This window comes from Canis lupus, chromosome 30 (genome assembly GCF_048164855.1).
Source record: "Canis lupus baileyi chromosome 30, mCanLup2.hap1, whole genome shotgun sequence".
Taxonomy (NCBI): domain Eukaryota; kingdom Metazoa; phylum Chordata; class Mammalia; order Carnivora; family Canidae; genus Canis; species Canis lupus.
This window is the reverse complement of record NC_132867.1, coordinates 22,571,835-22,596,316: the sequence shown is the minus strand read 5'-3', so window position 1 is coordinate 22,596,316 and position 24,482 is coordinate 22,571,835. Positions and strand designations below refer to the sequence as shown.

The 24,482-nt window shown below is 33.9% G+C and overlaps 2 long non-coding RNA genes across 5 annotated transcripts in view; one reads left to right on the top strand and one right to left on the bottom strand.

Annotated features, from left to right (window-relative positions):
- The window catches only part of LOC140621287 (uncharacterized), an 80,981-nt gene that overhangs the window by 38,916 nt on the left and 17,583 nt on the right, over positions 1 to 24,482 (top strand). The window contains exon 2 of the long non-coding RNA XR_012021011.1: positions 13,036 to 13,184. This is a non-coding gene — a long non-coding RNA (uncharacterized lncRNA). The remainder of the gene's footprint in view (positions 1 to 13,035; positions 13,185 to 24,482) is intronic.
- The window catches only part of LOC140621288 (uncharacterized), a 37,847-nt gene continuing 26,188 nt past the window's right edge, over positions 12,824 to 24,482 (bottom strand). For 2 of the 4 annotated variants that reach the window (XR_012021015.1, XR_012021013.1), the window contains 3 exons: positions 15,431 to 15,584; positions 14,837 to 14,940; positions 12,824 to 13,344 (listed from right to left, as the gene is read on the bottom strand). This is a non-coding gene — a long non-coding RNA (uncharacterized lncRNA). The remainder of the gene's footprint in view (positions 13,345 to 14,836; positions 14,941 to 15,430; positions 15,585 to 24,482) is intronic. The other 2 variants (XR_012021016.1, XR_012021014.1) reach the window with 2 other exon arrangements.

Sequence of the window (24,482 nt, the reverse complement as noted above, 5' to 3'; positions counted from 1 at the left end):
ATAAATAAATAAATATTTAAAAAAATAAATAAAAAAAGTCCACTAAGAGTTTGTGGTGTTTTACTAATTTATATTAAGATATAGATAATAAATAAAGTTATGATAAATAGGCAATTTAATATTTTTTATTGTAATATATCATTTGGGTCTATTTACACAATCTAGTATTAATTACTCCATTTAAAAATCATTTTTAGTGATTAATTGTACAACAGAGGCAAAATATAGGGAGCACTATCCCTATAGGTCCATAAAAATTCTTATTTTTCTTCAGCTTCAAGTTGAAACTCTTAATTCCTCAGTTTGTTTAGCCCTTTTAGAATCTGCTTAGTTAATATTTATGGACCAATAAATTGTGAACTCTGTGCTCTGCTAAGTCACAGAGGTTTATGCATTGGGTTATCATGCATCTGGGTTTTCTTTGACAGTCCAGTATATGCCTTATTTCCTGACATGATGATGAATAGGCACCTTTTCACTCTCACCCCATTTTAACTCATAAATTATACCATCACTCATATATAAGGGACTTTTTCACTTCATGTGGCTGTACATTTCAGATTTTTTTTTTTCCTAATCCAGTTGTAAGCCAGGAGGGTTTTTTGTTTGTTTGTTTTTGTTGTTGTTTTTTGGGTTTTTGGTTTTTGTTTTTGTTTGTTTGTTTATAGATTTTTATTTATTTATTCATGAGAGACACAGAAAGAGAGAGAGAAGCAGAGACTCAGGCAGAGGGAGAAGCAGGCTCCATGCAGGGAGCCTGATGTGGGACTCAATCCAGGACCGCAGGATCATTCCCTGAGCCAAAGGCAGACACTCAACTGCTGAGCCAACCAGGTGTCCCTAAGCCAGGAGTTTTAAAGCAAATGCTCAGCAATGTATGAAGTATCATATATGTTTACTTATAAAATAGTAAATAATAATAATTGAGATAGAACTCATAATTCCTTATGCAAACAGAACAAAATAATATTCTTTTAGGAATTTAAAAAAATTCAAGGAGAAAATGTTGATCTAAAACATACTATTACATTAGTAAAACACACACACGTTATATCTTTAAAATTAATTTCGTTATTGCTTCCCAGCTGCTGATTTTAGAAACTGTTTTAAATTCATATGTAATTGCAAAAATATTCAAGCAAAATTTCACAAAGCAGTGTTTGTACTTATACATTGACTTAATTTCATATGTAGGAATGAATATCCTCTTTATTTCAAGTCATCTGTTCCAGATACTGATTTTTGTTAGCTTCAATAACAATTTACTTTGGCGTTAAATGAGCTGACCTTTAACTGGCCTTTAGCTGGCCTCTTGGAGTGTCCCAGGCTCTTAAATCCTCAGACCCTTGCTTCTCCCTACTATCTTGGCTGCTCTAGTCCTGGTTCTTTACTAGTTTTAATATTCAACTTTTGTCTTCACCTCCATTACATTGCTAACAGCTGTACTGGTTTCTCTGCCTCTGATTTGCAATCATCTGTTTAGATTTTCAGTGTTTTCCGACCAAGTTTGAAAATGCTCCAAGGGAAAGAGGAAGCCAATGCAAAGTCTGCTCCCTACTCCTCAGTAACTAACCTCCTAAGTTCCTGGTTACCTAGGCAGCTATCTTATTTTTCTAAACAGACTTATTTTTGTATTTTTATCTAGGTTTTCTACTTGTTCTTGATCCCCCTGCATGCTACTCCATTTTATCCACATTTAGAATCCGAAATAGTTTTTTCAAGAAGCAGACTTTTGTAATTTTGCGATAAAAACTCACTGGAGAAGAGAGTGAACAAATCTTTCAGTCAATTGCAAAAATCTATGTTATGAATGTATGAGTACAAATGTTAGGAATATTTTATTGCACACTATTTTCTTACCTAGTGTATTCAATGCCTAAAGGAGTATATTTAATCAAGTATAATAGAAATATAAGCTACAGGGATGGCTGGATGACTCGGTTAAGTGAATGATTGTTGACTTTGGCTCAGGTCAGGATTTCAGGGTCATGAGATTGAGCCCCATGTTGGGCTTGGCATTGGTGTGGAGCCTGCTTATGATCTTTCTCTTTAACCTCTCCCTGCACCCTTCCCCAGTGCTTTTTCTTTCTCCAAATCCATTTCCTAAGATAGTATGATAGAAAAATAAAATGCTCTATTTTATTTTTCTTCAAATTTATTTGATTGAGTGACGCTATATAAGTTACTCTATAAATTATCTTTCAACAAAATGGAAGCTGAAAAGATATGCCTATGTTATTTGAAAAATATTTTTATATGATTCTAGGACAATAAACACTGTCTCTTTATTTTTACCTTTTCTTTTTCTTTACTAATCAAACTTGGATATTAAGTATTAGATTATTTTTTCTAATTAGCATTACTTTCATAATTCTACACTCAAAATTATTTTTTGATTTTTAATTTTCACTTTATAGATTGGCCCTTTCAAAGTGCACATGTATGGGATACCTGGATGGATGTTCAGTGTGGTTGAGTGTCTGCCTTCAACTCAGGATAAGATCCCAAATTCAGGGATTGAGTCCCGCATTGGGTTCCCTGCAACAAGCCTGCTTCTCTCTCTGTCTATGTCTCTGCCTCTCTTTCTGTGTCTCTCATGAATAAATAAAATTAAAAAAAAATGTACATGTATGTCTTGATATAATTAGTTTTCTCTTTTAAATCCAGGGAAACAGAAAGTTTAATATTTAGTCTCCACATAGTAATTAAGACAGTATTTAGCATATAATAAGTGGTTAGGAACTATCATTTTAGGAAAAGATTAATGACATTCTCCAATTTCAGTCTCCCCATCCTATCTATATACATTCTGACTGGACACCAATTACTTTTCTCTCAAAAAAAAATCTCACAATGTAATATTTTGTAACTATATTAATTAATGTAACCTTAAGTTCTGTTTTTCAAAATTAATCTCCATTTGACATATTTTTCTTAATGGAACATGTTATGAAATTTTTAGAAGCTTGCTTAATTTTGTTCATATTACAAATGTGCTTTGATAAATGACTAAGTAAATCAAAGAAGTTATTATGATTCAATTAGACACATCTTATTAACAAGAATATATAGCTAGCTGATTTGTTACATAAACTAACAAGAAAAAACAAGCCCTGAATTTTTTCTCCAGGGCTTGATATTCTAATGTAATTACAGGTGTTGATGATTCAATAATATATTCCTACATCTCTAGTAATGTGAGTTTTTGAGTGAGATATTAGATATTACCCCTAGGTATGTAGGAAAAATCGCACTTGAAAAAAACAGACACTAAGTATTAAGAAAAATAGAGTTTAATACTATCCTGTGTAATAAATGATATGAAAAAGCTTTGTACAATCATTGAAGAGTTGTTTATCTTTCTCCCAAAGAAGGGAAAACATATTGATTTATTTATTAGATTAATCTAGTGTCTTCCTTACGAGATCAATTATATTTATTTTATTATAAGTGTAGAAAGGTATGTGAGATATTTGGATCTCTACATCCCAGAGAGCTGCAATTTCATTTAACTGTCAGGTACACATGTAACTTACAGGGTAAATTATTTTTTTAAAGATTTTATTTATGTATTCATGAGAGACACAGAGAGAGGCAGAGACATAGGCAGAGAGAGATGCAGGCTCTCTGCCGGGAGCCCAATGTAAGACTCAATCCCAGGACCCTGGGATCATGCTCTGAGCCAAAGGCAGACACTCAACCACTAAGCCACCCAGGTGCCCCTTACAGAGTAAATTAAACCAGAGAATTTCCAGTTACTCAATTGATGAATTTAACCTGCTTTTCTTCCCTTCTGGAAGTTTAACTTTGAATGGATAGAATGAATTCAATTAAATAATAAAAGCAAAACTAAATATTAACAAGTTTGATAAATTATGTTTCATAATTTGACAAAATAATTTGTTTAAAATTTAATAATTAAATGTGTGGATTTAGGGAACCCTGGGTGGTGCAGCGGGTTTAGCGCCTGCCTTTGGCCCAGGGCGCGATCCTGGAGACCCGGGATTGAATCCCACGTCGGGCTCCCGGTGCATGGAGCCTGCTTCTTCCTCTGCCTATGTCTCTGCCTCTCTCTCTCTCTCTGTGACTATCATAAATAAAAAAATAAAGTTTAAAAAAAAAAAAAATAAAAAAAAAATAAATGTGTGGATTTAGAACTCATGGCAATATGTTATCATTCCAATTAATACTTTTACCAGCATCTATTCATTCATGTATTTATTTAGCTTTTATTCATTTCCACATATACTAACTACTTATCATGTGCACAGAACGCTTTAAAATTTTCCAATTTGTGTGGTAAATTAGTAAATCAATACAAAACAGGGACTTTGGTAAACTCTCACATAATATATCATTTGGCATTCATAAACTTCTGTTATTACCTTTGTCTTTTCATACTTGCAACCTTTTTACCAATATTAATAGTATTATTTATAAGATGAAATCTGTCTAGTTCTATGCATTTAAAATATAAAAAGTATTTCCTATTCACATATGATCCGTTTTCTACTATTTTAAATTTAATGTTTTGTCTGATGAAATTTTCAGTAAATCACTCATTGTGACAACAAAACAACAAAAGTGTTTTGAAATAAGGTGTTGCAAAAATTTTATACTGGTGTTATTTTTGTTTGAGAGTGAATTTGTGTCAAAATGTAAATAAATGTAGGCAATGCTTAAAGATATGGACATGAAGTCCATAGAAGGCATCCATGCCTTAAATGAAAAAAATATTTCTTGAAAAATTATTTCAACATGTGTTAAAATACAATCTTTAAAACTTTCTTTAAAAATGTAGTGTCTGAAGTTTATAAAACTGTGTAAAATATAAGTTCCTATCTTTATTGATAACTTTTGTGAGTACAGGGTTAATGATTTTTAAAGTAATTCATATATAAGTGTAATGAGCTGCATGGACACTATTTTGGGACATATTTGTGAAGTGAATTTATAGTTTCTTTTAACAAATTTGTTCTGATCTTCTATTTGCACTCACTTAAGTTTGTCAAATTTAGAGAAATAAAAGTGTGGTAGCCCTTTTTTTACATTCCATTTTAAATGCACACAACTGTATATAGTGGCAGTCTGGCTGTAATTTAATGACTTAGAGTAATGTAAGTTTATGAGTGAGTAAGTCAAGTTATTTTGGCAAATATTTGCTATTGTGTTTTAGATACATTTCAATTGGTAATAATATTACTGTATCAGAAAGTGAATCTCAGTCCTATGAATACCAAAAGGGATAAAATAGAGTAGAAATAATCCTATGATGCTCCAAACAGCATCCCAATTAAATAAGTTTATCTAAATTTTGAAGATGAATATAATTTTCTCATATTTGTTTCTTTTCCTCCTCAATCTGGTCAGTCTGAATGTGGCTCTCTATGTCTCTATCTGAAGATGATATCCATAAATAGGAATGCAATCTATCTGTTATCCCCTAGGGAATGATAGCATCCACATTAGGGTTCTTTCAATTACAACAAATTTTGAATGGACAGGTAATGCAAGTCTATTCTGGAAAAGAGAACTATTCCCTTAGAACAACATCAAACCACCTTGGTGTCCTTTAGACATATTATGGCCAAAGTTTTCTTGTATGAACTTAAAAATTTTGAAAATGCCAAATGTGTGTATGTCTGATATCATGAGCCTTTAATCTATTTGCTTTGAAACCCGGGGTCAAAACTGTTGTCACTGTGCATTTTTGTCTTCTGCAGAGGGGAAAATTAACCCCTTTTCATTGAGAAGTACCTCATGTTAATTTAACTTGGCATCAGGTACTTGATGACTTTTCATTGACAACTAGTAGAGTAGTATATGTATGTCACTATGTTGTCATTTTCACACATTTATTTCTGTTTTCTTATTAGCATTCCCTTTCCATATCTAGGTACTGAGGAGAGTGTGCCTGCTAAAACATAAAACTCAAAATAAGTGAGATAATCTACATGATGATAAAAACAAAGCTTACACAATGATAAAGGCCATATAATTTCAAGCCCTGAAGATTTTTCATAGTTGTTTTAATGAGCAACTATAAAATATTTCTACATTTTGAAAATAATTTTTAGTATATAAGTCAACATGATTTATGAAATAAATTACACTAAATGTGCAATCATTAATCATCAATATTTTCTAATTATTTTTAATTACATATGAATAATATTGTTTTGAAAATATGACTAAAATAAAAAGATAACATCTACATAGAAAATTATCATCACATGCTTTAGTTATACGAAATATTTTTTAAGGATTTGAATAAAAAGATAAAGAGAAAATTAGGAAAATACAAACCCATAAAAGACAGTAAAAAGAAGGTATGTAGTCTTCTATGTGATTAAACATGCAGATTACTGTGTTGTGTCTATATTTCAACTATATATTGAATATCTATATTTGCTTGGATTGGCTATAGCAGGGAGAGGTAGGGAGTAGGTGTCAGTCATTTTGGATCATTTTGGAGTTTCACTGTAAATTATTAATAATTATTGATATTTATTTATTTATTTATTTATTTGTTTGTTTATTTTTATTTTTGTGTCTCCTGCTTGCTTTACTTGGTCCCCATGCCCAGCACCTCCTGCCCCTATCGATGTCTTTAAAGCTAATTAGCTCCCCAATGTTGGAAAATCTTCATATAAATTTACATTAAAATCTTTTTTAGGGACACCTGGGTGACTCAGTCAGTTAAGCATCTGACTCTTGATTTCAGCTCAGGTTATGTCTCAGGGTTTGTGGGATCAAGTCTTGAGTTGGGCTCTGCACTCAGAAGGGAGTCTGTTTATCCCTCTCCCTTTGTCCCTCCCCTCACTCTCTTTCTCTCTCTTTCAAATAAATAAAAACTTTTAAGGCTTTTTAATTGTTTGTTTTGTTTTGTTTTGGTTTGTTTTTTTTGGAGAGAGCTGGGGTGGGGGCAGAGAAGAAGGAGAGAGGAAAAAGGGGAGGGAGAGAGTATCTTAAGCAGGGTCCTGCCCAGCACAGAGCCTGATATGGGGCTTGATCTCACAACCCTGAGATCAAGATTGGAGCCGAAATAAAAAATTACATGCTTAACTGGCTGAGCCACTCAAGCGCCCCTATATTAAAATTTTCAGTAGCTATTTTGAAAAGAATAACTTCTCCAGGAAAATTATCTGGACTCTATGAATATATCAAAACAAAATCATACAGGGACTTTGGAATTGTGGTCTGAAATCAAGAGAATTAATCACTTGGCATATTCCATAATAAACAGGTGATGCAAATTACCTCGATTTGCTTTCATTACCTGTGCATTCATGTCTGGGTTTTAGTATCTGAAAGTAGAAGATTGACAACCTTCAATTACTCTCTGATGTCTACTTGATAATCCTAACATCCCAGGAATTTTCTTTCTGTTTTCCCCAAATTGAGTCTGTATCTTGTACTTTTCGTGTTGATATTTAACGTTCACCTATCTAACCTTATTACATCAAGGAAAATACTATCTGTTGAAAGAACTTGCATTTTAATGCTTTCATATTTTAATAATTGTTAAATTGTCCCTTTGCATCCATCCACCCATCCATTGAACCATCCATCCATCCATTAATCCATCCATTCATCTATTCAAACATTTACTAACTATACATATAGCATATCTTGATCATAAAAAAATAAGACTCTACCACTCCTCACAGAACTATGCCTCCTCACATCCTCTTTACCTGAAAAATTGTTTCCCAATGATTCAGCTTCATGTTTGATAAAGTCCTCATGCACAGGTGCAACTCAAAGATATTTTTTCCGAGTTTACTGCATGTAAAATATATACTTTCCACATATTAGGAATAAATCATGTAATATACTTTTACTATTGTATTTTGGTAGGGTTTTAATTAGATATTCATATCTTTTTGTTTGATCTCCCCGTATAAATCACAAGTTATTGAGATCAAGAATTATATATTATAACTCCTTGAAATCTAAGAGCCATTATGTGCCTATATCTCACCCATAGAAGATTATCAGTGCTGCTAGTCTGTTACAAAGGAATTTTAGTTGCAAGCAATAGAATTCTTTCTTATTAAAGCATAAACATAATTTTAATAAAAGAATATTGGATGGGTTAATACTTTGGTAGGTAACTTGAAACTAAAATTTAGAAATAGTCTAAAAAATGATAAAGAACTGAAGTTAAACTGCATCTCAAGTATCACCCTCAGCACCAGACAACACAACTGAACCTACACTTAATAAATAGATGTTGAGTGCTAACAGTAGCATGTATTATGCAGCCACAGTTTGGGGGTACCTGAAGGAAAGCTCCAGGGGTTTAATTTTAGGAAGTAGGCATGCTAATGGCACTGGGCATAGGATAGCAACACTGATACCATAGCCACTGCTGCTCTTATAAATTGGATGTTGCTGTTGTAATTAGTGTCACTACTGTCCACATCTTATTTTAAATAAGGTAAAATTTCCATTATGCATACTATTTTGTGATAGTAGCTCTGAATTGGAAGTAGGAGTTGTGTTCATTGGCTGCCTGAGCCTTAATCCAGCTCCAACATCCCAGGACAAGACAACTCAAGAAAGTAAATGCTTAGATTTTCAAAATTTCTATGGTGAGTTGTGGTCTCTTTCACTGACCAAGACTCACAAGACTGGAATATATCCAAACACAGTAAAGAGATCTTGATTCAGGGAAAGATAATCAATATCCATTAGTGTTGTGGATCACACTAATGTCTCCTTCTTTCTTTCTTGAAAATACATTCCTAAACAGAATTATCTCGAATAATTTGTGCTATGTGGTACCAAAACAAAACAAAACAAAACAAAATGAAACAAAACAAACAAAATTGTGTACCAAAACTTGTTAACTTGAAGCTATCTCCATTGTGATGAGATGTAAGTACTGCATTCATTAGCTTGATAAGCCTAAATTAAAAGTTAGTCTTTTAAAATTTATTCTAATAGGGATAAACTTACTCAACTTGGTAAAGAACCTCTACTAAAACTTATAGCTAACCTCATACTTAATGAGGAGAAACTAGATGCTTTCCCACTAAGCTCAGGAACAAGGCAAGGACATCCTTTCTCACCACTCAATTTCAACACTGTACTAACAAATGCAGTTAAGACAAGAAAGGTATTAAAATCTACAGATTGAGAAGGAAGAAAATATCTTTGTTTGCAGATGAAATGATTGTCTACACGAAAAAAATTGCAGAAGATCAGCCATAAAAAAAAACTCATGAGAACTAACAGGCAATTATATTAAGGTTACAGAATATAGGATTAGTATACTAAAGTCAATTGCTTTCCCATACAACAGCAATGAATAATTGGAGTTCAAAATTAAAAACATAATACCATATGAATCAGTATTAAAACATTGAAATATGTATAAATATATACAATATTTATTATCTACAATTTTATTATACCAACAAAATACATTCAAGATTTATATGAGGAAATCTACCAAGTCTGATGAAGCAAATCAAAGAAGATCTAAATAAATGGAGAGATATTTCATGTTCATTGATAGATCCAATATTGTCAAAATGGCTGCCCTTCTCAACTTGTTTTTAGATTCAACAGAATCCATATCCATATCAAAATCTCAGCAACTTATTTTGTACATTTCAACAAACTTATCCAAGCTTATATGAAAAAGCAAAATATCAAAATATCCAACAGAATACTGAAGAATAACAAGGTCAGAGTATGTACTTAAAGATACACTAAAATCTTATAATAATCAAGACAGTGTGCTATATTTGTATATTTGTATGTATGCACTTTTTAAATATATATATTTTAACATTACCTCAAGATAATTAAAATGGTTATTATTCTTCCAATAATTTGTTTCTACAGTTCTGTGGTATTGAATGTTTCCATAGATTTCTGTGTTTCCTTTATGCAACAAAAATAATAAACATTTAAATAGCAAATTCATCTATTAAAGATAAACAAATTCACACAAGAAAATCTTCCCCCTATTTAATCTACTGCATTAGTAGTTCATTTGTCTTAGCTTTTCCTAAAATTCTTCTACCTAATATTTTCAAATCATATTAGATAGACTAACATTTTTCTTTATGGATAGGTAGGGGACTTGATCATTTTCCTTTTCTGATATTTACTTTCTCTAGTTTCTCCATAAATTCTTGGAAGAAATCAGTTATTCATTTTCTTGTGAGCTGGTATTCTGTACTTTTAACCTGATTATATGAAGATTTGTAAAGGGCAGAATTTGAAAATTCCAAATAATATTTTACATCATATATTTCAAATCAATTTACTAATAGTTACTTCTACTTTTCACCAAAGAATGAGTGGCCTTCATCTATATAGAACAATCATCATATATGAGAGAAATCCAAGTGGAAAAGAGCAAACATACAAAGTTTCATAGAAGCCCTTCATACCTGGATGATCACTGGGGTTATGGTTGTAGAACCTACTCAATCTGAATTCTGGGACATATTTACACTAATCTTGTGGCTGAGCAGAATAAACCCTGAATGGCAAATCTGATTGTTATCCATATTTGCTAGCTGACTATTGCAATATCACGGCTGTCTCAGGTTTTATGAATGTGGGAATGGTTCCTAGCATTCCCAGACTCACATTCAATGCTAACATACCTGAAATTCCTTAAGTGATATTATTTTTTTTTATTTCAATAAAAGCCAGCATTAGGTAAGAATTACTAGGTAGAATAAAAATAAATTTAGAAATCATTTGAACAAAGTGAAAACAAGGCCAGTCTTGAGTAGCAGGGCAGAGTACAGAAAAACAACAACAACAACAACAACAACAACAACAACAACAGCAACAAAAAACAAGATGTCATTTATCTTTTGGGTTCTTTTTGGCCAGAAAGAGAGACAGTTAGGTCACTTTCTTGACCCAACTCACTGCCTTCTGTAGTTCTACTATTTACTTGTGCTAAGCAGGGTAACTGGATTCCTGAATTACTAAATCTTCTATGAAAATCTTTGGATTTGTGGCTTAGCTGGAGCTGCTATAACAAAATATCATGGATTAAGTGGCTTAAACAACAGACCACTTACTTCATTCATTTACTAAATAAAATTAATATTTAATACTTTTATAATCTAATAATTTCAAAATAATAAAAGTTTATTTCTCACAGTTCTGGAAGCTATACATTCGAAATTGAAGTAGGAGCAAGTTTGTTTTTTCTGAGGCCTCTCTTCTTGGCTTATAGATGGCCACATTCTCACTGTGTGTTCACCTGGTAAACTCTCTGTGCATGCATGTGTCCGGGGTATCTCTATATCTCTGTGCCTTAATCTCCTCTTGTAAAGACATGAGATGGGATGCCTGGGTGGCTCAGTTAGTTTAAGTTTCAGACTCTTGGTTTGGGCTCAGGTCATGATCTCAGAGTCATGATCTCAGAGTTATGAGATCTAGCCCACATTGGGCTCCATGTTCACTTGGGAGTCTGCTTGAGATTTTCTCTCCCTCTTCCTCTGCCCCTCTCTGTCATGCTCTATCTCTCTCTCTAAAATGTTAAATAAATAACCTTTTAAAAAAGAAAAAGACAGTAGATTTATTGGATTAAGGTTCACCCTAATGAATTCATTTTAAATTAAATAGCTCTATAGAGATTCTGTCTCCATTCTGAGGTATTGAGGGTCAAGAGCTCCACATATGAATTTTGAGTGAACACAATTCAGCCCATAACAAGAGGTAACTCTGAAATTTACCAACACTCTTATTTGACACCTTTGTTTCCTGCCATCTGTCCCTTTCTTTTGCTGCCACCTCAGATTGTTACAGTATCAGCAAATCACGCAGGGCACAGTCTCAAAAACTCATTTTCCTGAATTGCCATGCTCCTGGCATTATCCCTCACTCCTGTAGCTTTATCAGTCTCTGCAGAGAGCCATTTCTTGCCCACTAAGCCTAATTAGCAAAGCTTTTAAAAACCATCAGATAGAGCAAATCAGACTACATCTGAACTTCTTTATGAGGCAAAACAATTCTTCATTTGAAACTTAGACAAGATAATTTCCAATCAGAAATAATCATTGAAAATTTAAGAAATATATTTATCAATTATTTTTTTTCTTGATCCTGAGTTTGTTTTAAGCAACTTACAGCTCTTGTTCTGTAGGATATACACATTACCATACACATGAATAAGAGAGACAGGGTGTTGTGGGATAAAAGGGGCTTTAAAAAGTACAACAAGTTTATTGTATTTATTAAAAATATTCAAAATTCAATGTTTCAACAAGAAGTGATTGTGTCCAGGCTGACACCTGAAGTCTACAAATTAATAAATATGTATTGGTGATGCAGAATTAATTAAGCCTGAGACAATAATGGGAGATCTCTAACCTTTCAGGGAAGTAAAAATGGAGATGAGAGAAATTAGAAAACTCAAGAAGCTGTTTTTCAAACTAGCTGAATCTTTGTAAATGACAGCACTTAAAACTAACATTTTAAGTAAATGATCTACCATAGTTGATGGGTCTTTTTCCATCTTCCAGTTTCTTTCCCCTTTTCTGCTCTACTATTTTAAATTCCCAAATCCTTTACAAAGGTTATTTTTTGATTTCTAAAGAATCTTCTGCTCTTTAGAACTCACCTTTTGGCAAGTAGTAACTAGGTTACTCACCTTAAAAATAAGATTAGACAATAATGCTACCATTAGTGAATTTTCAGCTTGTTCCAGAAGTGCTGATAAGGCATCTGGCAAGGCTTTGTCATGACCTTGGGAAGATAATGTGGCAGTCTCCTGACCAATAGTGTACAAAAACAAATAGTTCTGATGTAAGTTGATTTATTCCGCGCTGTGGAGAAAGTCATCAAACATACACTGAATTTCTGGTATTCGACTTAACTCATTAGTCTCCGCCTAGAGTCAATGCTGTTTTTATGAAGATTCTTTCCTTTATATATTCTATGTTGTACAACAATTTTTTTCATCTCAATGAAGACGATTACCCATCCTTTTGGAAATGAATAATGTTGATTTTTACCTCTAAAAAGGAAAATTTCACCATATTATTACAGGTCAAACTGGTTATCATCAAAGTTCATCTGGTCCTCTTATGATGCCTTTAAATACAGTGATTGGTTTTGCTGTGGGATGGCCAGGGAGACATTACACTTACTGACTATAACCATTGAGGACATCTTCAGAAATATTCCTTCATAACAAGGTAGGCTAATTTCATGAATTGCTTGAAACATGACCACCTTAGTGTGTATCTCTTCCTATTTTGTGATTTCTATTGGGAGTCTATGTTCAGCTGCTTTTTGTTTATTTATTCTCTTATAGGAGTTATTTGTGTTTGCTTCCAGGTGTTCCCGTAGGTTTACCTGTAAAGAAACAATTGTGCTTTTTAGGATACAGGCCTGGCTGCAACACCAAACAATTAAAACATAATGGCATAATACTCTCTAGCTCCATCTACATCATTGCAAATGGCAAGATTTCATTCTTTTCTTACGGCTCAGTAAAATTCTATTGTGTATTTATACCATCTCTTTTTTAACAGTTCATCAGTTGATGGACATTTGGGCTCTTTCCATAATTTGGCTAAGCAAAATAAGTCATTCAGAGAAAGACAAATACTATATGATTTCACTTGTATGTGGAATTTAAGAAACAAAACAAACATATGGAGAAAAAAAAGAGAAGTAAATCAAAAAAGAGATTCCTAACTATAGAGAACAAACTGATGGTTACCAGAGGGGATGTGGGGGGAGGCGGCAGAGTAGGTTAAATGGGTGATGGTGATTAAGGAGGGCACTTGTCATAGGCACCAGGTGTTGTATGTAAGTGATAATCACTAAATTCTATACCTGAGACTAATATTACACTGTATGTTACCTGGAATCTAAATATAACTTGGGGAGGGGGATAAAACAATGGCAAATGAGATGATTTAGAAAGCGATTTCTCTATTTCATAATAATCTGATATTCAGCAGTCCTAGAAGGGAATATTGGTGACATTGTGTGAGAAATCAAGTTTCCTTCCATCTTCTTGCTCTGCTATTCTGAAATGGCATACCTGTGTGGTGGCTGGCAAAATAGAGCAGAGATAAAAGGACACAAGAGAAGATTATTTGCTTGAAAAGAGAGGAAGTCTGCTTTCTGTCTTCCCAACTGTGTGCCCTGACATGGAACAGCGTCCATACAAAAGCATGCACCCTATTTCTCCTTTTCCTTGGCCAAACAAGAGCAGATGTTGGCTTTCTTTCTAGATGCTCCAAATGCTGGTGAACTTTTCTTTCACCCACGTTTAATTTCTATTTCAAAGGCATGAATTTTCTGGTGGGCAGACTTTCATGAGAGTGTGAAAATTAAAGAGCTGTTCTTGTAGCAGCTGTTTTTGAAATGTGGTAAATTCAGTTCCAATTTGGGCTTAGCAAATAATTGTGAACTACTGTAGTGAATAGTCACATACTGATCACTTTGTGTCCTTCCCTCTCTCTCATATTTTTATATATTTAAGAAAAATATTTATATATTTACATACTAAAGAAAAAATAACAAAGATTTCATTATTTATGAAGAATCAGAAGATTGCCAGGACAGATGCATATAAATAAGCAAAATTATGGGTGCCTAGGTGGCTCATTTGGGTGAGCACTGGTCAATGGTATCAGGGTCATAGGATCCAGCCTTGTGTCAGGTTCCCTGCTTATGGTGAGTCTGCCTGATGTTCTCTCCCTCTGCCCCTACTCCAGTTTGTGCTCTCTCTCTCTCTCAAATAAATAAATAAAATCTTTTAAAAAATAAATAAGCAAAATGCATAAAATTGTTCTTGTGAATACTTGCCATTTTAATATTTTCATAAACATACCACTTCTATTGAACTGAGAAGATTGACATCTGTTTTTACACATCCTGTGGAGAGGAACATAAAAATATGGCTAATATCCTAGAAATTGCAGTCATCAATATGATCTGTGAAGACAAAAAAAAAAAAAATAGAAAGGAAAGTAAGTGTCTACCAAAGCTGTAGAACCCTGGGAAAGCATTCAGTAATTAAATTTATTCAAACTCTTAAAAAAAAAAAAAAAACAAAAGCATAAAAGTTGATGGCCTGAGACACGTTATTTAAAGTTAATGGGGATTGTAAAGTAGAGAAAAACTAGCAAAGAAGAGATTAATTAAAAGCTACTACATTTTGAAGCCAATTCAAGAGAATTCAAGTGAAATTCATTGCTTGGCATCAGTGAGGTACATTAGAAATGACTGTGAGAGTCTTAGAGAAACATTCTCCAGTATAATAAAAAATAAAGCATCTTTACGATCTTACTCATTTTCAGATTTTTATTTAAAAAGTACAAAAGTAATAGGACAAAAATGTAACTCAGGTGTAAAAATACCTAACAATATATTAAGAAGCCTGTGGTGGAAATGACAAAAGCATAGTTCTTGTTAGTAGAGAGACCTGTTTTAATCACCAGGTATTCAGCATGATAATGAAGTGAACTTCTGTTTCCCCATTACTGCACTTCCGAAGTACACATTAGTATTTGCTTGACATTCAAGGTAGTTGATATGGGTAATGTATTGTGTGTGAAACATTTGGCAAATGGCTGTGCCTATAAATGGCAGGAAACATAATTAAATAAAATATGATGAATCAAGTCCATTTTAAACTATCTTATCTTATTTCTTTTCAATTATTTTATTTATTTCAAGATAACCAAATAATTCATATGTGAAAAATGAATGAGTTGATCAAGTGTTCTCTAGTAATTATTTATAGATTTTAATACCACTTCCAATCCTGCTTGTCTCTAATGAGTTCGACGACTTGAAGAAATTATATATTTCCTTAGGTCTTGATATCCCATCCCTATTGATTGACAGTTGTAAATACATAAGTATCAATTCTGAGAACATTTTAGAAAAATATTTGCAAACAGATTTTATGCCTATGTAGACACTTTAATAATTTAATAAATATTTATTACTTATTGCTTTAAGTGCATAGAATTTATTAGTCAGAATACAAAAATAAACAGATGATTAGAATAGGGGAGAGCAGAGTTCTCAGTGTGGCACAACCAAGCATTTTTTACTTCATTAAAAGAAAAAAAAATGTGAGCAGGTATCAGTAAATCACAATGGAAAGATATGAGATGAGGTGAAAACTGAGAAACTAACAAAGTTTGGATATTAGAGTTTCAGAAAAACGCATTATATAAAAAAGTTCAATATAAAGGAGAGAATAAAAGAAATAAGTGAAAAAAAGTGTTATGAAAAATTAGAATCTAACATGGAAGGGAAATTGAAACACTTGCTTTGGACAGTATATAAATTTCCAACCCACGAAGACGTTTATTCCCCTAGATTGAAAAATATCTCTATAAATATATAGATATATCATTATGTATGATGCAATTTTAATTAAAATAATAAACCCTCATGTTTAAAAACAATTCTGTTAATGGAGACTGCAAGTTGTTGTACAGGTGTGGCCAAAGAGACCTTGTATCTCTAGCTGAGAAGTATGGAAGTATCATCCTTCACAGAAAAACATGAGTGTCTGATGTGGGGGATCAGGTTTCTCGGGAACACATAAGCTTGAAGGAAGTGTACTGGGAGTGGTCTTGTGAGCAGCAAATGAAAGAAATGAAAAAACAGGACTGGACAGAGAGAGAAGTGGAACTGCAATTCAGTCACAATTTGACCTTTGCAAATCCCGTGGGACGCTCTGGAGCTTGATATCTCTTCAGTCTTGGAGTGGGCGACTTGGGTCTTCAAACTGCACCACAACCAGTAATTGGATGTAGGCTATTTAAAAGGGAGGAGACATGGATTTGAGCATGGTAGCAGACAATTCCAGATGCTGAAGGGATAGATCCCTCACCTTTTCAAGGGGGAATCTGGGCACTGTAGCACAGCACAAGTGAGAGACTGAATGTATAAATGAAAAATGGCTAGATGAGAGATGACAACAGATCTCTAATTCACAACCTCTCCAGAAACAAGCCCCGAAACCTCTGCAGCTATTGGCCTGGAAGAGTCAAGACTTGGCTAATGACTGCTAGCTTTCTTTTATTTTTTATCCTACTGCTAACTTGGGCCAAGAGAATGCCACATGGCTCCCCAAACCACATAAAATGCCCACTTGTAATTAGTGCATGCCCGGCTTCCTTATGCTAACAGTCCCCAGTGAGAGCATACTCTTAAGCCTTGTCTTTCTTTTTCATAATAAAGCCTTCCCACTCTCCTACCTGACTTTGAGACTCTGACAAAGGAAAGTGATAATATCTGGCTCCTTGTATAGCAAAGCCTGAACAGATAGACTCTTTTTGTTCTCATTTGAGTGGTCTTTATTTTCTACACCTGAGAAAAATTTGAATCAGAGCATATCTGATACATTCCTTTTTTCTTTCTTCTTCTTCTTCTTTTAAAAGATTTTATTTATTTATTCAGGAAAGACACAGAGAGATGCAGAAACATAGGCAGAGGGAGGGCAGGCTTTCTGTGGGGAGCCCAATGCAGGACTGGATACCAGGGCCCTGGGATCACTTCCTGACCCCAAGGCAGACGCTCAACCGCTGAGCCATCCACGTGCCTCCTCCCCAATTTTCTTTCTACATAAGGCATCCCCACATTCCGACTGTCTCAAATCTCTGACAAACACAGGGATTGGTGGCTGATTTCCTAACCGTAGCAATCTCTGAATAAATAACTTGTATTTGTTTTTATTTGGGCAGTCTTTGTTGATTTCCAGCTTTCCTGCAAGCTCCACCAAGTTATGGTCTTCACTGTTGTTAAATATTGTGCTATATAGACTTTTCTTTCAAACTAATGGAAGAATTTCTTCATATCACAACCCGGACTGGAATATCTTCTCTTTAATCTTTAACCTTAATCTTTTTCTCTGAGGTGATTAGAAACTTCCTGATTATTGAATGTATTCATATTTTCACAAGAATGATGTTTACTTAATGGATGTGGTGCATTTGTACTATTCAATACACCTATGTTTCCCTACTTTTTTACAACTCTCTGTTCTTGTTTTTCTTGGACAATTAATATCAGACATTATCTTATATCTGGCTTTTTTAGGGGTGTATAATTTCCATTACTAAAATTCCATAAAATGAGGGATTATATTTGCTTTGTTCCCTACCATGTTCCCAGATCTCAAAAGAGCATGTGAAGCGTAATAATCATTAAATTAACATTTTCTGTGTGAATGGGTTAATGTATCAATCATTTTGTTGCCTGTATTTTTTTTAAAGATTTTATTTATGTACTCATGAGAGACACAAAGAGATAGGCAGAGACACAGGTAAAGGGAGAAGCAGGTTACTCACAAGGAGCCTGGTGTCAAATTCAATCCCGGAACTCTGAGATCACAATCTGGGCCAAAGGCAGACACTCAACTGCTGAGCCACCCAGGCATCCTTTATTGCCTGTATCTTAAAGTCACTTCTTTTTTTTCCCCAAACTCAGGTCTGCTTTCTTGCTGTGTTGTCTGTTTTGGTTAGTGGAATTCCCTCTCAGCCAATTATTCAAGTCAGAAAAATGTAAGCCATCTTAGAATTTCCATTTCCCCCATGGTAATAAATCATCAAATACCTTATTTTCTATTTCTTAAACCATTATTAATTTTATCTTCTCTACTACAAACCCACATCCAGAGTGAAGATATCTTTTTTCTTCATGATGCTAGCTTTTCCCACCTGGTCAGTATCTAATCTCAAGATTGCCAGAATAAGTTTTCAGATACCTAAATTATATGAATAATTTAGATGACAGACATCTAAAATTCTTGAGATGTATCTTAAAATTTAAGTGTTTTGTTTGTCAGTACATTAAATTTTATTAGGCAGATGCAAAAGTATTAAAATGATTGAATACCAAGAAGTCACTTATGGAGATGTAACAGATCATAACTACCATGATAATTCCAGTACTTATAGCTCATGGTATGGTTAATAATTAGTGGTTGATACTTTTGTTTCCTACAATTTCCAGAATTGGCTTCACTTATTCCATGAAAATTATACTAGAAACTTACTTATATTGATTTTCCATTGTATGTAGCACCACATTTCTTTATTCATTCATCTAACAGGGGACTTTGTGTTCTTTCCATAACTTGGCTACTGTGACTAATGTTGCAATAAGCATGAGAGTGCAGATCGATCTTTGAGATTCTGATTTCAATTATTTTTGGCATATACACACACAAGTGGGATTTCTAGATCATATAGTATTTCTATTTTTAATCCATTGAGGCACTGCCATACTGTTTTCCATAGTGGCTGCACGATTTTTCATTTCCACCAACAATGCACCAGGGTTTCACCACTCCTTCACCAATACTTGCTATCTTCGTTTGCTTGATAATTACCATCTGAACTGATGTGAGGTGATGTCTCATTGTGGTCTTGATTTGCACTGAATAGCATCTTGCCATATAACTATTTTCCATAGTATGTATTCTTTGGAGAAATGTCTACTCAAGTCTTTTGCCCATTTTTAAATCAGGTTACTTGTTTTTTGTTTGTTTTGTTTTGTTTTTGCTATTGAGTTGTAGGTGTTCCTTATATATTTTGAATATTAACCTCTTATTATATACACAGTTTGTAAATATTTTCTCCCATTCTGTAGGATGCTTTTTCATCATATTGATTGTTTTTCTTTACTGTGCAGAAACTTTTCAGTCAGCTGATGTGACTATAAACAAAGATCATAAGAAACTATTATGAACAATTAAACACCAACAAATTGAAAAGCCTAAAACAAATGGGTAAATTCCTAGAAACATATAGTCTATTAATACTGAATCACAAAGAAATTGAAAGACTGAGTAGACCACAATAATGAATGAGAATATTAAATCAAAAATTAAAAATATAAGACAAAACAACAAACAAAGAAAAGGTCAGGGGTGCATGGGTGGTTCAAATGGTTAAGCATCCAACTTCTGGGTTTAGCTCAGGTCATGATCTCAGGGCCTTGGTATTAAGTCCCCTGTTGAGTTCCATGCTCAGCGGAGTCTGCTTGAGATTCTCTCTCTCCCTCTCCCTCTGCCCCTTCTCACCGTGTTCCTGAGTGCTCTCTCTCTCTCTCTCATAAATCAACAAATCTTTAAAAAAAAAAAGAAGAAGAAGAAGAAGAAAGCTCAGGACCAGATGGCTTCACTGGTGAATTCTACCAAGAATTTAGAAAAGAATTAATCTAATCCTTCTTAAAGTCTTCCTGAAAATTGAAGAAGAGGGAACACTTCCAGACACATTTTGTGAAGCAGTATTACCCTGACATTGAAGGCAGAAAGGGACAGTACAAAACAAAACTCTAGATCAATAGCCCTGATGAACACAGATATAAAAATCAACAAAATATGAAGAAAATCAATTGAGCTGCACAATACTCTTTCATGATAAAAACTTTCAACAATTTAGGTGGTAAAGATACTTACCTCAACATACTAAAAACTTTATCTGAAAAACCTACAACAACATCATACTCAATGGTGAATCTTAAAAGCTTTTTCCTAAGATCAGGAACAAGATAAATATCCCCCTCTCAGCATTATGATTAAATTTAGTACTAGGAGTTTTATTCAGGCAAGAAATAGAAAAAAAAAAAGCATCCAAATCAGAAAGGAAGAAGTAACAGTATAATGTGTTTGCAAATGTTATGATCTTACATGTAGAAAATCAAAAAGTATCCACAAGAAAAACAAAGTTAGAAGTAATAAAATCAATAAAGTTACAAAATAGAAAAATCAAGAGACACAAAAGGTTGTGCTTTTATACACTAATATTAAATTATCCAAAAAGGAAATGAAGAAAATAATCCAGTTTACAGTGGCATAAAAAATATTCAGGGATAACTTTCATTAAGGAAGTGAAAGATTTGTACATTAAAACAATAAAACACTTGTAGAAGGAATTAAACAGAAACAAATAAATGAAGAGGCAACCTATGTCCATGGTTTGGAAGACAATATTATTAAAATTTTGCCCATACTACAAAAAAAATAATCTACCAATTCAATGCTATCTCTATCAAAAGCCCAGTGTTGTTTTTTATAGAAATAGAAAAAAAATCTTAAAAGTCATGTGGAACCACAAAGGACCCAGAACAACCAATGTAATCTTGAAAAAGAAGAATAAAGCCAGAAGTTTCACCCTTTCTGATTTCTAATTATATTATAAAGCTAACGTAAGTTAAAACAGTATGGTACTGACACAAGGACAGAGGATAGAGATCCCTGAAAGAAACCCACACATACTCATCTTTCACAAGGACGCCAGTAACATGCAATGGGGAAAAGACAGGGTCTTCAACAAATGGTTTTGGGAAAATGGGATATCCACATATTAAAGAATGAAATTGGACTCCATCTTACACCATACACAAAATTAACTCAAAATGGATTAGACTTAAATATCAGATCTGAATCTGTAAAACTTATAGAAGAAAAGTGAAGTCAAACCTTCTTGACATTGGTCTTGGCAATGATTTCTTAGATATGACACCCAAAACACAGGCAACGAAAGTAAAAATAAACAAGTGGGCAAGAAGCTTTTAAAAAGATTTACATCTCAAAGGGGGACAGCATACACTTTCTAGAATAAATGCTTTAAGAAGAGGAAAGTCAGAGTCCTAGAATTAGCAAAACTGCCTTTTCTCTGGTACCTCTATGACTAAGTAAAGGTATTAATAATTCAGAGGGGCCACATTTTCCTCTTGAAACGGAACTTTCTTTGAACACAGAAAGGAGGTAATGGTATTCTAAGAAACATGAATTACTAGCCTTTATCTATCACATCACTTCTATGTATTAGGCAGCCATTTTTCCAAAGGCGATGACACAGAAAGAAAGGAAGGATAGGGCAACTCATAGTTCCTTTTCCTTTCAGTCCTATCTTATGGGTAAGTCAAAGCTAGAGAGTATTGGTAGAAGGTGCAAATATCAAGAAGTGAAATAAACAACATACAATTGAGTATACACAACACCTCCACTATTATGGTAAGAACATATGTATCTACCAGCTATCAGTGTGAAATAGGTGATTTCGGTCATTTTTTATGCAAGATGTATGCTTGTTATATTAGCCTCTAAAACTGACTTTGCACAATGTGAAGATGGAAAGTAATAATCATGCTAATAACTTAAAATTTTAATTTTTATTTAATTAGAATGACATTAAGTAGCAAGTAAACTGGTCCCATAGCTGACCTAGAGAGATTATGTTTTAGTACCTAAAGAGTGTTGTTGGGAAGCCTGGGTGGCTCAGCGGTTTGGCGCCGCCTTCAGCCCAGGGTGTGATCCTGGAGTCCCGGGATCGAGTCCCACATCGGGCTCCCTGCATGGAGGCTGCTTCTCCCTCTGCCTGTGTCTCTGCCTCTCTCTCTCTCTCTCATGAATAAATAAATAAAATCTTTTAAAAAAATAGTGTTGTTTTCTTCCATTTTCAATGAAGTGTTCTTCCATTTTTATTTTGCCCTGAGCCCCACAGCTTATATAGCTGGCCCTGAAAAGGGTAAATTTTTGCTGGATCTGAACCTTAGAGTTCCTCAGTGCTAGGTTTATATTTAGCACTTAAGACTTTGAATTCTGATGTTTGTATAATTCCTTGATAAAATATGGCTTCTAGCCTTCTATCACAGATGGTCTATCGTCTATTATTTGCTTTTTTGCTGTCTATGTATTCAGCGCCATAAATTCTCATCTTTCAGAGGGAGGTCTGCAGGGAAGAAAGGAGCACAAGCTCTGTGATTCCATCCTTTTGTTTGCTTCAATGGCTGATGAATTCACGGTACTTCAGAGCAACATAATTGGACCAAAGTACTTTAAACCCCTCCTTTTTCTTTCTTCTTTCTTTCTTTCTTTCTTTCTTTCTTTCTTTCTTTCTTTCTTTCTTTCTTCCTTCCTTCCTTCCTTCCTTCCTTCCTTCCTTCCTTCCTTCCTTCCTTTTTCTTTCTTTCTTTCTTTCTTTCTTTCTTTCTTTCTTTCTTTCTTTCTTTCTTTTTCTTTCTTTCTTTCTTTTCTTCTTTCTTTCTTTTTCTTTCTTCTTTCTCTTTCTTTCTTTCTTTCTTTCTTTCTTTCTTTCTTTCTTTCTTTTTCTTTCTTTTTGTCTTTTTAAAGATTTTATTTATTTATTCATGAGAGACACACCACAGAGAGGCAGACACCTAGGCAGAGGGAGGAGCAGGCTCCCTCCCTGAGGAGAATCCCATGTGGGACCCAATCCCAGGACCTCGGGATCATGATCTGAGTCAAAGGCAAACAGACGCTCAATCACTGAACCAGCCAGGTGCCCCCCTAATCACTTCTTTCTATAGCGTTTTTTTTTTTTTTTTTGTCTCTAAGGGCTGCATTTGAGAGTTTCTTCAGCCCACAACTGTGGATTTGGGTTAGGTTAGGTTCCTATTACACATGATTGCATAAACACCATTCTTCCTGACTATTGCAGTTCTCATGGGATCTTTCCTAAATTTACTTCTCTCTGGGTCAATTATGTGTATCTTTCATGTCTTCATAGTATAATTTTAATGACTACCTTTCTAACTGATTTTCTTAAGAATATTTTTGAATCATAGCATTGGAAGAATTCACATGTAAACCAATGAACAAGATTTTCTACTTGAAATCTATCTTAGAACAAAAAAGGAACTCATCTTCAACATCCAAGGACCTGCATTTTTTACTGTATGCTAAGGCTCTCAAATACAGTGAGAATTATAAATTACCCATGTAAAAGGCTGTAAACCTCAAAATAAAGAAAGGAGAAACATAAATAAATAAGCACCCTTATGTAGAAATTCTGGTCCTTTATATAAAGGAGAAATCATTTTAACATCAGGACATCATTCTCCTTTGTTTCCATACCACTGAGAGAGAAGATTTTTAGCTTCATAGGCTTGATGGAACTGTCAAGAGCCTAAAATATACTTTTTTGATACACGTTGTATAGTTCCTTAGACTTCTCTTTGTCACAGTGGGTTTTCCTATATCCTGGTTTATTCCACTTCTTTTTTTATTTTTTTAGATTTTTTATTTATTTATTTATTTATTTATTTATTTATTTATTTATTTATTTATTTATTATTTTAGAGAGAGACTGCACAGGGAGAAGCAGAGAGAGAGGAAGAGAAGCAGATTCTGCTAAGTGTGGAGCCAGATGCAGGGCTCGATCTCATGACCCTGGGATCATGACCTGAGCTGAAATCAAGAGTCAGATGCTTAACTGATCTAGCCACCCAGGCGCCCCTCTACTTCTCATAGGGGAGATAATCCACCTTTTATGATAGTTCACATTTATTGTGGTCAGTTCTTTCTCACTTTTTATTCCTTTTTTCTTTCTCACTGCCACTTATCCTTCCTCTGCAATAAAGTTAAACATATAATAGTTCATTGTTTTTCTTTCACCCTCTAGTTTAGAACTATCTAACCGGGATGCCTGGGTGGCTCAGCGGTTGAGCATCTGCCTTTGGCTTAGGGCGTGATCCTGCAGTCC